This window comes from Ambystoma mexicanum, chromosome 8 (genome assembly GCF_040938575.1).
Source record: "Ambystoma mexicanum isolate Mex_15411 chromosome 8, UKY_AmexF1_1, whole genome shotgun sequence".
Lineage (NCBI taxonomy): Eukaryota > Metazoa > Chordata > Amphibia > Caudata > Ambystomatidae > Ambystoma > Ambystoma mexicanum.
The window spans coordinates 1,416,323,022-1,416,339,637 of NC_090929.1; positions in this window are offsets into that span (position 1 = coordinate 1,416,323,022).

The window sequence follows — 16,616 nt, forward strand, 5'->3', positions numbered from 1 at the left end:
TTGTTGCCTCATACACAAAAATGCTTGTACGATGAATGTATAAAACATGGTATTTATTTGAGTTATGATGTGATAATAACCTAGCCTGACTGCTGGGTTGTGATGTGATAATAACCCATCCTGGCTGCTTACATCACCCTGGAAGGAGCAGGAGCTCCCTTGATGTACACTGCAGGAGCAGTGCAACCACCATGAATCCGTTGGAAGCAACTATCCAGTTGCAAGGTAGTCCAATGGGCTTATTGTGCTACCACTTCCTTTGAAAAGAAAGAAATTAATAATTATCCCGTGACGCCGGAATCGCGGGTTTTATTTTAGCCCTAAAACCACAGTACTTTTTACTATAAACTACACTTAAAGTGATCCTCCATTAGATGCCACGAGGCTTCCACCATTCCAAGATGGCCACCAGCCGGATTGAAGCTCCACCATCACTGTTTGCCTAGTGCTGCTGCCTTTTGTGTCGCCGTATTGGCTGCTGCCCTGTTATTGTCAGCCAATCTGAACCGGGAGGCGAAAGCCGGCCCTCTCAACTGAGGCTCGACTCACAATGGCTCCCTGTCCCTTGCCTGTCCTCAGCCTTCCTCGCCGTTTGCCTATACTCTCTGCCCGTTCTCCTGGTGTTACCGCTCTGACCACTGCAAGCTCCTCGTGTCTGTGGCATGGATTGGAAGATAACGACCTGCCGCCTTCAAAACTGTAAGACTTTGCACGATTGTAATGTTATTCGAAATGCCTGTACATCGCATTACACTGGGATATTCCGCTCGATTCTCGGACATATCTTCGTCCGCATGTACCTCCGTGCTTACCCGAGTTCTTACTGCTCGCCTTTGTTCTGCCTGTTCGTGAAAGCGGCATTACCGACTATCATTTGCTAACCGGTAATATATTACCTAACATTATATTTTGCAGCCACCATGCCCCGCGGTGCAATCGCCTTGCCTTCACACGGACTAGCCGTGTGTGCTCACTGTGCTTACTGCTAGCCAACTGCCTGTATTTCCTCACCTACTCCTTTACGCAATGTGCTATTTCTCTCACCTACCCCTACTTAGCTTCTAAGCTGCATACACGGCTTGCCGACCTGCCCATATATCCCCTGTACAATCCTCCTCTTGTGTCTCTTGCCTTGCCGTACCACCAATTAACGCGGATGTAGCCGCTCCACGTGTGTCTATGCCCTCTGCTCGGTGCCTTTTGCCTGATGCTCATGCCTGCTCGCAAACTTCTCATTAGCCTTGCCGTATGGTAGATTGCTAATTTACGTGCATGCAGCTGACCCACATATGTTCAAACCTTTTGCTCTGCTGCCCTGCCGCACTGTTTATTGCAAACTCACATATATGCATCTGATCTACATATGTTAGACCCTTTGCTCTGCAGCTCATGCCTGCATGCAAACCTCTCACGAATTCTGTCGTATTGTTGATTGTTAATTTACGTGCATGCAGCTGACCCACATATGTTCAAACCTTTTGCTCTGCTGCCCTGCCGCACTGTTTATTGCGAACTCACGTATATGCAGCTGATCTACATATGTTAGACCCTTTGGCTCTGCTGCTCAGGCCTGTATGCAAACCTCTTAGGAGCCCTGCCTCACTGCCAACTTACACTTATATGCTTATTTAGCCCTCGCTCTGCACCCCTGCCACATAGCTGTCACTGCCATATATGGCAATAACTTCAATATCTTGGCATATCCAGTTAAAATGAATCTACCCACCCTTGATCCATTGCAGACTACTCTGTATACAGTGCATATTGTGCTAGCCTCAGCCAAAGTTGAACCTGCCCACCGTGACACTCCTCTCAATACTAATATGCAAGGCCACTGCATCTCACTTATCCTTAGGTCTCTTATCACTTTTCAACTGCTCATTAGTGCAGCATCTTACCCTAACACCACCTGCCCAGTTGAGAAGAAATCACTCCTTCATATTCCCTTTAACATGACACTGAATCCATGCAATCCTGTCCAGCCTAACTACCTACATACAGGAGATTATACTATGATCCCATGTACTACGCACATCAGAAATCTTAAACTACGTAGTAGACTTCCTAAAGTCTATGAGCCACTGACCAGATCGCTTCCTCCTTCTAATAAGAAAACTTATGGCTATGGCAACTACCAATGCCAAACAGCCCATAACCCTACCCACTTGCAGGACTTCTGTTACTCAGCCTCCCATACCCAGCTCCAAGTCAACAGTCCCCAAGAGCTTTGATACTTTCGAATCAGATAATCAACCCCTCAAAGGAGCTCTCCTGAACGCTAGGTCGGTGGTGGCCGCAGGACCGGCACTCACGTTAGCCATCCCAGAAGGATCTACTATCCTCAGACAAGACAGAACTGGTTCCGAAGGTGGTGGGATAGCTATCATAGCCAGAGTCAGCTTGTCTTTTAGACTAGCAGACCCACACGACCTACAATCTTGTGAATCCCTCTCTATTAAATTACCATTAAAGAACTCCCAATCACTCACCATGCATATAGTCTACAGACCCCCCGGCCCTCCTGGAACTTTCGAAGAGGACTTGCATAACCTAATTGCTGGTAATCTCAAACACACCTCACAAGTTTTGGTGCTTGGTGATTTTAACCTAGGCCTGAATGATCCTTCGGATAAACAGGCTGTGCAAATAAAACAATTCCCTCAATGCATTAGGACTAACTCAAAAGGTGGGTGGCTGACCACAATTGTACTGCCACTATCACCTCTATCTCTCCATTATCTTGGACCGATCATTTCTTTGTGTCCTTGACACTCTCTACTACCAGACAGAAACTGATAGCACCCCAATTAGCCCCACCCTGTCTAACCAGGTTAAAAAAAGAATATAACAGCAGACAGTGTGATCCCCAACATTCTACCTATCCTAAATTCTCTGCCAGACAACCTTGACCCAAGCACCATGGTACAGGAATATATATAAGACTATGCTCTCCACCTTGGGCAAAGTAGCCCCCCTCAAACTGAGAGCTGGTAAAGCTAAACAACATTTCAACAAATGGTTCACCCCACAGTTAAAGGACATGAGACTTTTAAAAAGAAAATGTGAAACTGACTGGCGTGCCTGCCCCTCCCACAAGAACAAAAAGAAGCTAGCGACCACTGCATTACTCTATGAAAAAGAAATATGCCAGGCTAAAAGAAATACTTACAATGAACAAATAGCGAACTCTAATTTTAGTATGAAAGAATTATTTACAATCCTCAAAGAACTAGCGTCCCCTATTGTAAGTGACTCCAATCAAGCAATCCCACTAAGTCAATGCCTTGTCTGGGATGCCCAAGGGAAGCCCTTATTTATATATTTTTATGGCAAGTTATAATATGGATGATGAAACCTTGTATAACACCCACCTCTTAGAATCCCCCTGACCCCACTGAGCCAAGAAGTAGATTTGTTTTGCAAATTTAAAAGGTTTATTTGAAAAATCAAACAATATATATATATATCACACTTCTATAAATAAATTGATAATGGATAGCACACTTGTGAATATGAGCAGTAATCAGCAATAGGTAATCCTACAGCAGCACAGTTCTTGGTTACTTATGAATAGGAAAAGAAAAATAAGGTGGTAGAGAATGCCTTTATGGCTTCAAGGACAATGCAATGATGAATGAAATGCAGTACAGAAAACTACTGGATATGGCTTCAACAAAAGACAATGTAATCACTTTTCTTGACAATTCACTCCGCACACAGTTCTCAGGAATGCAATCAAATACAATACAAAATTCAGTCCCCCCCTAGCAAGCTTAGAGAAAAACAGGTATGATTTTAAAACACAGGCCCAAAATGCTTTGACTGTGGTGGCAATGAAGTGAAATGATGCTAAAATTGATTTTAATTCCCTCTAGAGGATCAGGGTGGGTGATATCTAGTTTATATTAGTTCAGGCTCACTTTAGCAATGCTCTATGAGTAACTAGCAGGTTAAAATGAATTTTCGCAAAGGAAAGCAAGCAGCTGCTGATTTTTACACGTGGCTGAAATTGTGCAAAATGTCAAATCGCGGCAAATTTAGTCATGCACGTCGAGCGCGATTACGGAGGCACTATAAGGAGTAGGAAGTCCGGTAGGCTCGTTGGAAAGCTTAGAATCTTAGCTTTAAGATGCAGTTAAAACTCGCTCCTAGCACAAACGGTTCCAGAGATACGGCCGATTTAGTCAAGGTAGTTTTTCGGATTTGAAATTTTAAAGCTCAGAATGACAGATGACAGTTTTCAGTTTTAAAGATGACAGAATGACACGATTCTAGGAGGCAGTTCTAATAGGGTAAAATAGTTTGGATTAGATTATTTTAAACTAAGAGATTGGTTTTGCACAGTGAGTACTCACACTATATTTTTGAAATAAGCCGTCAAGGTCTGGTCAGGTTGGACGGGACTTCCGGTGGGTGGTTCTGAAGTCCCGGCTACCTGGGTCAGCTCTGCTCTCTGGGTCTGTCAAGCACCGGTTCTGCTCACAACGGTCTGGTTTGTGGTTCTCTCTGGTTCCGGATACAGCACTGCTTTCTGGATACTGCAAAAGTTCTTGGCAAAAAATTCAAACAGCTCGCCCGGCTGTTGAATAGTTTGGTTGGTTTTGAGGCCTGCTGAAGAGGATTCAGCTTGTGGATTCAGGCCTCTCTGCTACAAATTCTGGAGTTAATTTCTGCTACAGGTTCTAGAGATTGATGGATTTGAAGTCTGGATCTCTGGATGTGAAGTCTGAAGTCTCCCGGCAAAGCGTCCCGCAAGAAAGTGGAAAGTGAATGTCCCTACCTGTCCTGCACTGTCTGCTTTTATGTGTTTAGCAAGTGGGTGTGTGCGTGGCATAACTGAGCCTGCCCCTCTCTACTTGTCATTGGCCCAATTCTCCCCTCTCCCATGATTGGGGGAAGGAAATGGATTGTCATCATGATGAGGTCTGTTTATGGGTCAGAGGATCCTCCCCTGGTCAATTTGCTTACAAATCTATATTTGATTCAAATACATATTTCCCAGATACACAAGTGGTTGACATTACATGTAGATATTACGGATGAATTAAGACAGGTCTCTGTTCATGCCCCATGTTCCTGCGAGCTGGGATTCAGAAATGACAACGTTTTACGCTTTTTGGTCGGTTTACCAAAATCGGACATTTACCAAAAATTACACAGATGTGCGCAAGGAGTATGGACATTAATTGATGAAGTGTCAGATTTTTAAAATGCAGACATTTGGAGTAAGACCCTATTTTCCGCTAGCAACCCCCCAGAATACACCACAGGGTCCTAACACCTCTTAAAACGTGCACAGAAAAATCACAAGAATAATGTTATTACTTATATAATTCTGACAAGTCTGTACTATGAATTATCCATCTTTTTTTAAATTATGCTCTGGCCCAAAGGGGTGTGGTTCCCCCAAGCACATGGTGGAGTTTCTGGTTTGTCCACTTCCCCCAAGCTCAACTTGCCCTCACAGGCACTGCCCCTCCCAGTTTCTCCCAAGAGGAAGCCACTTTACGGTCCCCCCAATATAACATTTGCCTGAGTCCAGGACAGGGCTTTGTTCAGTTTCCTGTAGTCCCCAGGTGCCACTCCCCTAATTCAATCAGAGAGGTGTCATCTCCTTTTGGCAGGGGCAGCAGGATTCAGACAGGCCTGGGAAGAGTTGTTGAGCTAGTTCAACTCCTGTCGGGGGTAGTTGTCAGGCAGAATTCAGCTAAATGTCACTTTAATTCCCATTTTTCTACATTCAACCCAAACTTATATTTTTTACACATGCAGCTAGAACACTGAGGTCAAAACTATGACATTTAAACAATGGCAACCTATGTGACACTCACAAGTAGGTCACTCATTTATTTTAAACATTTCGATTTTAGTGGCTTTACCCCCAAATTCACTTAAGCTGCTGACATCCCCAGCTATTTTTTTTATATATACATTAAATAATTACTTCCTTCAAGTCATTTCAGAATATAGTTTTACATTGTATCCACCTCTTAGCAAGTCTTTCCTTGGCCTGGTTTGGGTTCATTTGTTCAGTTTTACACAAAATTCTGGTGGTTTTAAAACGCCAGCTTTCTGATAGTGGTGAGCACCAGTATTGCATCCCTTTTGACATTAATAAAATGAATTCTCCATAGTTGTGGGTTGCTTTTGGCAATCAGCATTGCCATTCCCAATGGTTTCAGGCTACTGTGTGTGTAGCCCAATGGTGGTTTTAGGCAGTGCCCTCCTGTGCTCACAACATAGGCAAAAATGGGTGGCAGCCCATTCTTCATGTTTTCCGTGTGCACTCTCTGGGGAGTTCTGGCCATCATGAAGTTTTCAATGCCAGAAATGCACAGTTTTATGGTAGGACTTGGATGCATGGGTAAAAACATCCCACACTATCTCTCCCCCCGATATCTGCATTAAAGATAAGAATTGGTGGTCAGAAATACAACAGGCACTAATTAATAATATTAACACTCTCCAAACTAAAATAAAAAACAAGAAAGATTATCTGAACCTATCTTAACCTGACAACCACCACTCCCCTATAAATGCAAATATCTCTGACACAGATACCACATTCTGTTTCACCAAAACAACAATCTTGGAAGTGGAAAAAACCATCCTCTCTCTCAAACCATCTAATTGCAAAGGAGACATCTGTCCTGCGGACATCATAAAAGAAGCTGCTAGAGAGAGACCTCTCCCCCTTTATCTCCAAATTGATTAATGCTTCCTTCGCCTCCAGCACCGTCCCAGATAATCTCAAACAATCTTGGGTGCACCCGCTCCTCAAGAAGCAAACATTAGACCCACTCATCGCTACCAATTACCACCCTATCACAACGGTACCAATTTTACTCAAGATGATAGATAAAATTGCTTATCTACAGATCCAGAAACACCTCGGAAAGCACAAACTTCTTGGAGTCCGACAGTCAGGTTTCTGACCACTGCATGGGACGGAGACTGCACTGATAGACTTGAAGACTCAGATCGATGAGCTGTGGGATCAAGGGAAAACAGCACTATTGCTGCTTCTTGATCGTTCGGCTGCATTCGACCTGGTCGACCACAAGGTTCTCTGTAGGAACCTAATTACAGCAGCCCACTTCTCCACAGGCGCTGTTAAGTGGATAGAATCATTCTTGAGTGATAGAACTAGTATTCTCGCCCTCTGCAGCTGCAGATCCTACCCCTATTATGTGTGGGGTCCCTCAGGGATCTTGCATATCCCCTAATATCTACAATATATTTACCAAGCCATTGTTCGATGATCTGGACCTTCTGGGTGTCACCTACACTAACTATGCAGATGACACTCAGATTCTCCTCCCTCTTTCTGGGGATCATGGCAGGGACCTGGCCCTGCTGAATAGAATGTATCTCATCATTCATGCCTGAATGATGATAAAACAGAGTTGATAATCCTTGGCTCTCCCTCCAACATCTCCAAACTAGGGCAAGAATATGCCTCCTTCATTATTGACGGTAACAATACCATTGTCTCTAAGGAGGTAAAAACATTGGGTTTCTACCTTGATGCAACTATGTCCTTTACCAAACAACTAAACTCCAGCATACACTTGTAAGCTGATCAGAGCAGGTAGACCCTTCCTTTCTAATGACAACTGCCTAATACTGCCAGAACATTAAATCTATCAAGACTAGACTATTGCAATGCCCTCTACAGTAGTGCCAATAAAACTATTATACAAAAACTCCAAATATTACAAAATAATGTCATTAGAGCCGCTCTCAGCATTAACAAAAGAGTGCACATCTCCGCCATCAGACGTCACCACAAATGGCTATCTACCCACAACAAAATACAACTAAAAATCGCCTCTCTGACTTATAAGGCACTACATAACGCGGCACCGAGTTAGCCAATGAACAGATTATCTAGAAGAACCTCCAGTAGACCGTCTAGAACCATTAACACAAACTGCCTGGTAGTACCCAGATTTAAATCCTCCAAGATTGGCGGCAATAGTTTCCCTGTTAAGGCCGCCAAACTTTGGAACTCACTACCTCACCAGTTGAGAGCTGACCTCCCCTACTCTGTCTTCAGAAAAAACCTCATCACTCACCTCAACCTGACTGAAAACTAGCTCTCCTTGTATCTGTGCTACGCTAGCTTGACTGTAGCTAGTTTGTATATTTGTTAATTGTGTACATCCTTTAGTTACTAAGATATAATTAACTTTGCCCTTTTGCGCAATTTAAGCCTGTATATTGTATTATTTCCTGTGTAATGTGACTTTTCATTTTTGCCTGTACACTATGTAACACTTGTAAGCTTCGTATATCCTTCGGCGCCCTGCTACTCTCGGGTCTGGTGCGCTTTATAAATGCAATAAACAAACAAACAAACATAATGTGTGCAATTTAAGTCATTAACGAGAAAGTTTTGGGAAATGTGTATATTTTTTCCTTGGGAAACATGTCTTGCTGTTCCCTGTGATTTGAAAATATTGGCACATTCAGAGAAGAAACAGGTGATACATGTAGAAATCAGTATTATACCCTAATGACTAAATTATCAGTGAGCTGTTTAGAATGCTGGTTGGTGGGTCTGACAGTGGTGTCACCCGCATTGCGTATTGTTAGCAAACAAGTGCACGCACGGCGCGTATGACATCATCACATCATATGATGATGTTTCACACTTGGTCTTTAGGACAGCAGCCATCTTCAATCCGCGGCACGGCCGTGGTGATATCCCGCAAGAGGAAACAGCAGGTAAAATGAATGCATGGGGTTACTGGATGGATTCTAGGCCCCTACATTAAAATAGTGTATTTACACTTGACACGGACACAACACTCCAGTGAATGAATGGTAGTTCTGGTTATTTCGGTACCAGTGTAAGCGGGTGGAGTACTCGCTGGAGATTTATTTCAAGTAAGTATAGTACTCTCTGTCCTCCCCTCCATCTGGGTGATGAGGACATAGTTGGGGATAAAACGGACACGTTGTAACTGTGTGTTATTATTTTCTGCACAGCTACTAGAATTAGTGTTACTGCACCTAAAGAGCAAAATGGGAGAAGATCTGAGAAGTGTATTGCAAGGTCTAGGAGACTGCTCGAGCTGCCTTTCTAGGTAAGAATGGAGCCACAATGAGAGATAGTGAGAGGGTGACACATAAGAGGAGACACTTGTTAAGGTTGTCCTTTAATGTTTTATGTTTCAGGGTAGCAGGAGGAAGATAGACTGTTACTTCGGAAGGTATGAGAACAGTATTTGGCAACATTAATGGTTGCAAATGGTTCATTACATGTGTACTCAAGAACACTGCCCAGGTACATCACGATTATGTACTTGCTCACCCATGGGGAAAGGGTGTGATGTGAAGTCCAGTAATATGACTATATAGTGGATTCAAATGATATGTCTTTTATTCCAAGCCACGTTGTTTACACACACAGGAGGACTATGCCCCTGATGCATGTCTGGCAGTTGTAGGCCACACAAGGACAGAAACTTGCACGGCGTGTGAATTTACTGTATTAAACTCAACCAAGGGTTAACAAGTTTATGATGATACTGGACCAAAATGATGCCCATTGTGTTTGTTTGTATTTTTGTGTAATTGCACACATTGCTGAGCATTCGTAATTCAGTTTTTAGGCATGAATTTTAGTGTTTTATGCTGTTTTTATGATGTGTGAATATAATGCATTTTTGTGTAATGAAATGTGAGTCATAATTATGAAAAATAGTTTGGCTACTAGGTCGATGGTTTATTGAAGACGTACCCTGATTAATCAATGAGGGAATTGTAGTTGACACTTATATGTATACCTACTAATAGGAAGACCTGAGATCCTTACACAACCTTGACATATGTACAACTAGTTAAATGATGAGTTTCTCAATAGTCTGCTGACTAGTTTTTTGGATTGGGTGAGCTTGGAAAATGGCAAGAAGTGTTTGCACATGTATGCACATTTAGGGACAGTTCTAGCACAAGTCATCTATGCTCTTAAAACCAGCCTTGGATATATATATATAGAATTTCTCCAATATCCAAAGTTTTTATTTTCCTCTCATCTGAAATGTCCCTACAAGTGGAGGCGCTGGGGGCCCACACACTTTACCTTTGCTAATCAACGTATGTCTGATACCTCTAGCAAGACAGGCACACCCCTTTGTGACCTTGTCCTGGTGAAATTATCTCCTATTTATTTTTAATGAGAGATCTAAGATTACTTAACTGACATATGATTGTAGCTTTAACATTTTCTGTCACTCCTCTTGGAGTATGTCAGGGATTTCCCCAGGTATGCACTCCTTATTGGTCCCACTTGACTATTGAAAAATCAATGAGTACCACATTCATAATAGTGAATCTGCCACTTATATAAACATAATACAGGCTCCAGTCCCGACGATTCCTCCTGGGAAAGGACAGGCGAAGCCAGTCTTGTGATGGACACACACGGGCATATCAGCTGGACACTCCTATTGATACTATTTTTGTTTGCATTTGGGCAATAACCAAGTAAGAGTGAAGTAATGTGTCTGCACCAAATAATTCGCAGTCAGTCATTCATTCAATGCTCAAGATTCAGTGAGCACACATTGTGGGTTTTCCAAGTGAGTCTTAGATAAGAAGATCACTGTTTGAATTTTGAAAAGTTTAAAGGTGGCGGTCTAATCACTACAAATAATCCGTTTTCAGCCCCTTCGATTCCTTATTGATCTGGACAGGCCAAGATAGTCTTGTGTTGAACACACACAATGGGGATAGCCACTGCACACTCAATGTGCTATTATTTTTGGTAGCATATGAACGACAATTAAGGAAGAGTGATGTAACTTGATTGCACTAAAACAATTGCAGCCACTTGTTCCTTCACTGCTCAAGATTCAGTGAACACAAAGTGTGAGAATGCCAAGTGAAATTTAGATGAAAAGAGCGCTGTTTGAAGTCCAAGAAACGTAAGTGTGCTGGTCTAGTCAGAGAGGAGAAAGTAGCACTCTGACTGGTGCTGCAGGGGTGGTAGGTAAGGTACTACAATAAAAGGGATATCTTATAGAAACCAAAAGCAATCGCGACCTAACCTGACTTGAGGGCCCAAGTGGACCATAGGGAAAGTTCAGAGTCAACAGTACCTGGATTCAGTTCTTGGTGGGCTGACATTGTCAGACCCGGGTTTGAACATTTATGCAAGGTGATCAGGCTCAGTCGGACATGTAGGATCGCGGAGGTTGTGGCACAAAGAGGGCACTGAGTAGGGGTGAATGCAGGTGCTTTGTGTGAGAACAGTGGCTCTTAATAGATACAGTTCAGGGCGCTCACACGAACACTTCACAGTTGGACACGTAAAGTTGGGCTTTAGCCTCTGGAAAGGGTTGATTGGTGACGATCCAGTGTTTCGAGTTTGCGGGCAACAGTCATCAAAGTAGTAATCTTGGGTGCATCAATGTGTGATCGATTTGCGATAGTTCTTGGGATAACTGGGCTGAGCCATGGTTGGAACCCCTGGTTAGAGTCAGCAAGGGACTCTCCAGTGATTTGGGTTCAGGTCCTGGTGTTGAGCAATCGATTCGGGCCTAGCAGGTGACATACTTTGCAAGGAAACGATGCAGTGTCGAGTTGGTTGAGATGCAAGCAATAGTTCTTCTGGTTGGAGAAAGGCAGACACCAGCGCCAGCGTCTTCCCTCTTGTTCAAGATGTGGGGAATATGGAGTGACCATTTCGGTGCAATAGTACAGGGAGTCTCGGGTGGTCTGGCCCTCTGGTTGCTGCGAGGCCTCCTCAGAGGACTTGTGGACAGTATGCTTACGCTCAGAGTCTGCTCTCCTATTTTAGGAGATCCTTTGCAGAGTTGTTGCACAGCAATGGTCACTCCCAATGTGCCCTGGGAGTGGTTAGGGGACAGATCTTCATTCTGTCTTGTACAGTCCTCCTTCACCTCAGGCTGAGAGCTTTGGAGAGTACAACTCTGACACAGGAAGTCGAGTGAGTTCTTCAATATTAACCTTCGGCCTAAAGGATCCTTGAAGAACTGAGTGAATCTGCTGAAGGTGTGAGAGACCCCTTCTTTTAAAGGCACAAGTCCCCAGGTTATTTGTCTAAAGCGTACCTGCTTTAGCGGACCAATCCCTGCTCCTGGCCAGAGTGGACTTTGCCCTGTTGATATCACACCCAAAGTGCTTTGCTTCAGAGGAAGAGGTGAGGACAGGAAAGGGAAAGAGAGACAGTAAAAAACAATGTGATGGAAGGCATCTTCCAATGACCAGAGCCCTCTTGCCTATCATACTCTTGCCCCCTTCTCTCCTTACTGACAACAAAATCCTTCAGATATGCAACACCATAGTGTGAAGCCACTCCTTCTGAATGGGTGTGCTCCTTTGATAACTGGGCCCAGGACAGCTGCCTCCTGTGCAGCTGTCTCTGGGGGAGGTTGTTATCAACATCACAAAAGGGAATCAAAGAGAGGCGGGGTCCTCTGTGTTTCGGGAATGCCATTTGGCAGTATACACCTATCTGACCCAAATGCACATTCCCTTCAACAGCAGAACTGACTCACAGGAGCGGACACATCTGCGTTATCAATTTGGTGGTGGTGGCCATCATCATAAATTGTAGGATTCCCTATGCCTAAATCAGGCATAGCTCATTTTTAGAGATTACCCTGCCACCTATATGGGGTACTCATGATCATCGTAGTTTTGGTTCAGGAGGAATAGCTTAAAATTCGCCCCTGTGCTGCAATGACTTTGCTGTCACTGTGGCGGTCGAGTGGTCATCTTGTGAAATGTCACCCTCCTCTGTGCCACGAGCAGAGCATTGGTTGCGGATCAAGCTACTGACAAGTACAGTATGTTATGTTATTTTAAAGTTATTTATATAGCGCAGCTAACACCCGTAGGCAACATGGTGCTGAGGACATCTAATAAGAACAGGTGAAGACGAGGGAAAATACTACAGATTAATTAAATAAGAAAGTTTTGAGATGACCCCGAAAAGCCAGATGTTTTACGCAGGGAGAGAGGAAGCTTATTCCATAAGTGTGCCGCTGCGACAGAGAATGCTCTACCTCCTATTCTGGTATTATGAACTCTGGGAACGAGTATTACAAAATCTGAGTATGAATGCAGCAGTCTAGTAAGCACATAGTGGCAGAACATTTGCTGCCGGTAATCCGCTCCCTGATCATTGAAGATTTGGTGAACTAAGCAGAGTGCCCTAACTCAACACTGCATAACACAGCAAGTCAATGGAGGCTTTGCAAGGATGAGGAAACATGGTAGCAGGAGCAAAGTTAAAAAACAGCATGGGCCATGTGTTTTGCAGCACCTGCAATCGATCAAGTAAGTACACCGGCTGGGACAGGTAAAGTGAGTTACAATAATTCAGTGTGCTCAAAATTAAACAAGCCACCACTGGTGCACGTAAAGAGTTTGGAAGAAATGTGAACACTTTATGCAAGATTCTTGTTTAAAGTGGCCTTGCAGACTTTGCCACTGATACTGGCTGTGGAAGTGGGCCAAGGGAAGGGGGCGGGAAACAACAGATGGAGAGGTGATGATCAAGAACTCTATTTTATCGCCGTTCACTTTAAGCCAATTCTGGCACATCTAATCCTCGATAGACTTCAGGCAGTGATTGAGATTGGCAGCCCCAGAAGGATTATCCAGTTTAAGGGGAACGATGACCGGTCTGTCATCTGCGTACATATAACAACGCAAAGCAAAGGATTGAATGAGGTGGGCAACGGGCTGAACGTATACATTAAAAAGAATGGCTGAGAGTTCAGAACCCTGGGGGACACCACATGTGGCAGACCCGGAGGATGAGGTGAAGGGGCATAAAGAAAGAGTTTGTGAATGGTCAACCAGAAAGGACTCAGACCAGTCCAGCACTGTGATAGAGATGCAAGCCACGGGCAGTCTGCGAAGCAGAATGGCGTGATCTCTGGTGTCAAAGGCGACCAACAGATCTAATAAGATCAGCAAGCCTCCTCCACCCAGATCCAGAAGACTCGCAAGATCATCCACGACCGACACCAGGACTGATTTGGTGCCCGGCCTGGACTGAAACCTAATTGAACTATTCTTTTGGCATGGAGTTGGCGAAAAAAAGGGGGATATGGTTAGCACAAGGCAACAAAGTATTTCTTCTTCAAGGAGAATCTTGGACCTTTTCCACATTACTCATTGTGGTATAACAAGCATCTAAAGAGACCTGGCATACTGTAAAGATTTGCCTGATTTATGTTGTAGCTCATTAGCACTGGAGCAGATTAAAGGGATCCTTCTGGTAGTACCTTAAGCAATACCAATAGAAACAAAATACTACCAACAAACACTCCATAACCTCTGAGCAGGGGTGCTCTACATTTATTTCAGCAGTTTCAGAGTGTTTAGGAAGAAATCTCTTACTTTTAGTAGTTAAGATTGTAATTAAAAAAAGCAAAATTCACACCACATATATGTCTCTACTAGTTTCCAAGATCACAGGGGTCTCTTCCTCCAGCAATAATAGGAAGAACCTCATGTAGTCTTTAAAACGAGCAGGCAAAATATGGAGCCTGCTTAATAAAAGTACCATTGCCGCAAGATCCTCTGTTGTCTTTGGCTTTTAAGAAAAAAAGATAAATCTGCTGTTTGGTTGACGTACACGGAATTCCGACCTCTCTTTGATCGGTTTAATAGTATGGAAGACAACATTCCCCAACTACTCTTCTATGCTCCTGAGCAGGTTTGATGTAAACTACTACATCAACTTCAGTACCAAAATGTATTGTTCCTATTATGGAATACAATATCCCATTACATTGCCTTCTAATATGGGACAAATATATGGCCATTTTACCTTAATTTAAGCTTCTCTCTTGTGAACACCTGTGATTAAGATTTTTTTCTCAGCATGCAGAAAGGGCACGTGCTCTCTGCTGGCAAGCCATGCCCTTGGACTCCTTGGAAATTGTGCAGTACACATCCTTCGGTGCATTCACCCTTCTGGATGTGCTGTGATCTACTACTCACGAAGATATATATCAATTACAAATGATTTTGAGAAGATAGACTACCACTTTAGTTCACTGCTTTGTCAATACAAGCATATTCACTTAATATGGGTACAGAAAGGGAAATAACATGATAGAATACAATATTTTATCTGATGGCCTCTAATGAATAAGTATGTAACTAAATGGAGAATGATGGAGTGCATGTGTGTGATGAAAGTCACACTTTTACAATCTGTCTGTTATTGATGCCTCTAACAATGTCAGAGGAAGCATGGCAATATTTCTTTTTCAACATTTCATAATGTGTTTCCCACATTCTGACGATGATCTTTGCAAAATTGATGATTTTGTTTCAGTGATTAGTTTTCTGCCTGTTTTTTAATTGTCTTGTGTGTTTTTGGTATAGCCACATTGATTTCCATCTGTTATGTAATTAATCAGGGAACACGTTTTGATGAAATGTTATTACTGGCTGAGGTTTTGCAAGGCTGTCAATTATTTGGTCAATCATTTTCCAAATATGTTGGTTGAAATGTGCAATACTATTTTTATACAAATATTGAGAGTTCCACAAACTAAAAGGAAGATGGCATTGGCAGCCTGGATTTCCATAATTTGATAGTTGGAAGCCCATACAAAAATCCCTTATAAGATTCTTATAAGTAGCTTATAAGGACTTGTGGGGAGCTAGTTGGATTTTGGCAACAATATTCAGAACGTTATAAGAACGTATATGACACTCAAATGGCATTTCATGTTTATTTTATTTATTTTATATATTAGGGTACACAAGGAAAAATGCATGTTTGATCACGAAAGAACGTACAATAGATAGGATATACGAATTGACGGGAAGCAGTGAGCTTCTTACAATGGAGTTTGAAAGATGTTCTGACTAGGTCATGGAGGGGAGTAAATGAAACAGTCACCAGGGACAAGACATGAGTGGACATACATAGATTAAGGACAACCAGCATTGGACATTTTTAAGTGCAGGTAGACAGTACGGCCAGTTGTGCTCGGGACATGTCTAGTGCTTCCCTGTAATGGCCCATTATTTTATATTGTGTTAAATAACTGAACCAAAAAAGGTAAAGTGACATTAAAGGAGTGCATCTGCACTTAGTCTTGAACCTAGCACATGTGTGATGACATGTTCTAACATCTAGTCCACCAATGCTCTGGCTATAATGTGCAACTGCATGCTTATGTGCCTGAGAATGGTGTTCCCATGTGGATTGTGCACAGACCATGCATGACCAATGATAGGCAACGCTAACTGGACTGCATCAGCTGTATCTCAGTAACATCTTGGAGCCAAAAGTATGGACTACATGTCAATGAAAGGACGGTGTTGGTAGAGAAAAAATGAACATTAAAATATCACATTTAAGTAAATTAAGTTAAGGGGTCTTACAATGTGCTGTTCTACCAATAATGTTGGCCTTTTTGTGCATAAATCTGTAAGAAAGTCGAGTGGGGGCAATATTCAGATAGTGGAAAGGCAGAGGCGGAAAACTTGTATTGTTGATGGATGCAGGCCGGTGATGACATGAAAACTTTTTGTACATTGCAATGTGGATGGATGAGTGCAATTTTGCTGAAAGGGCATCCCCTGGGTTGCGAAGCATCGAATGAGAG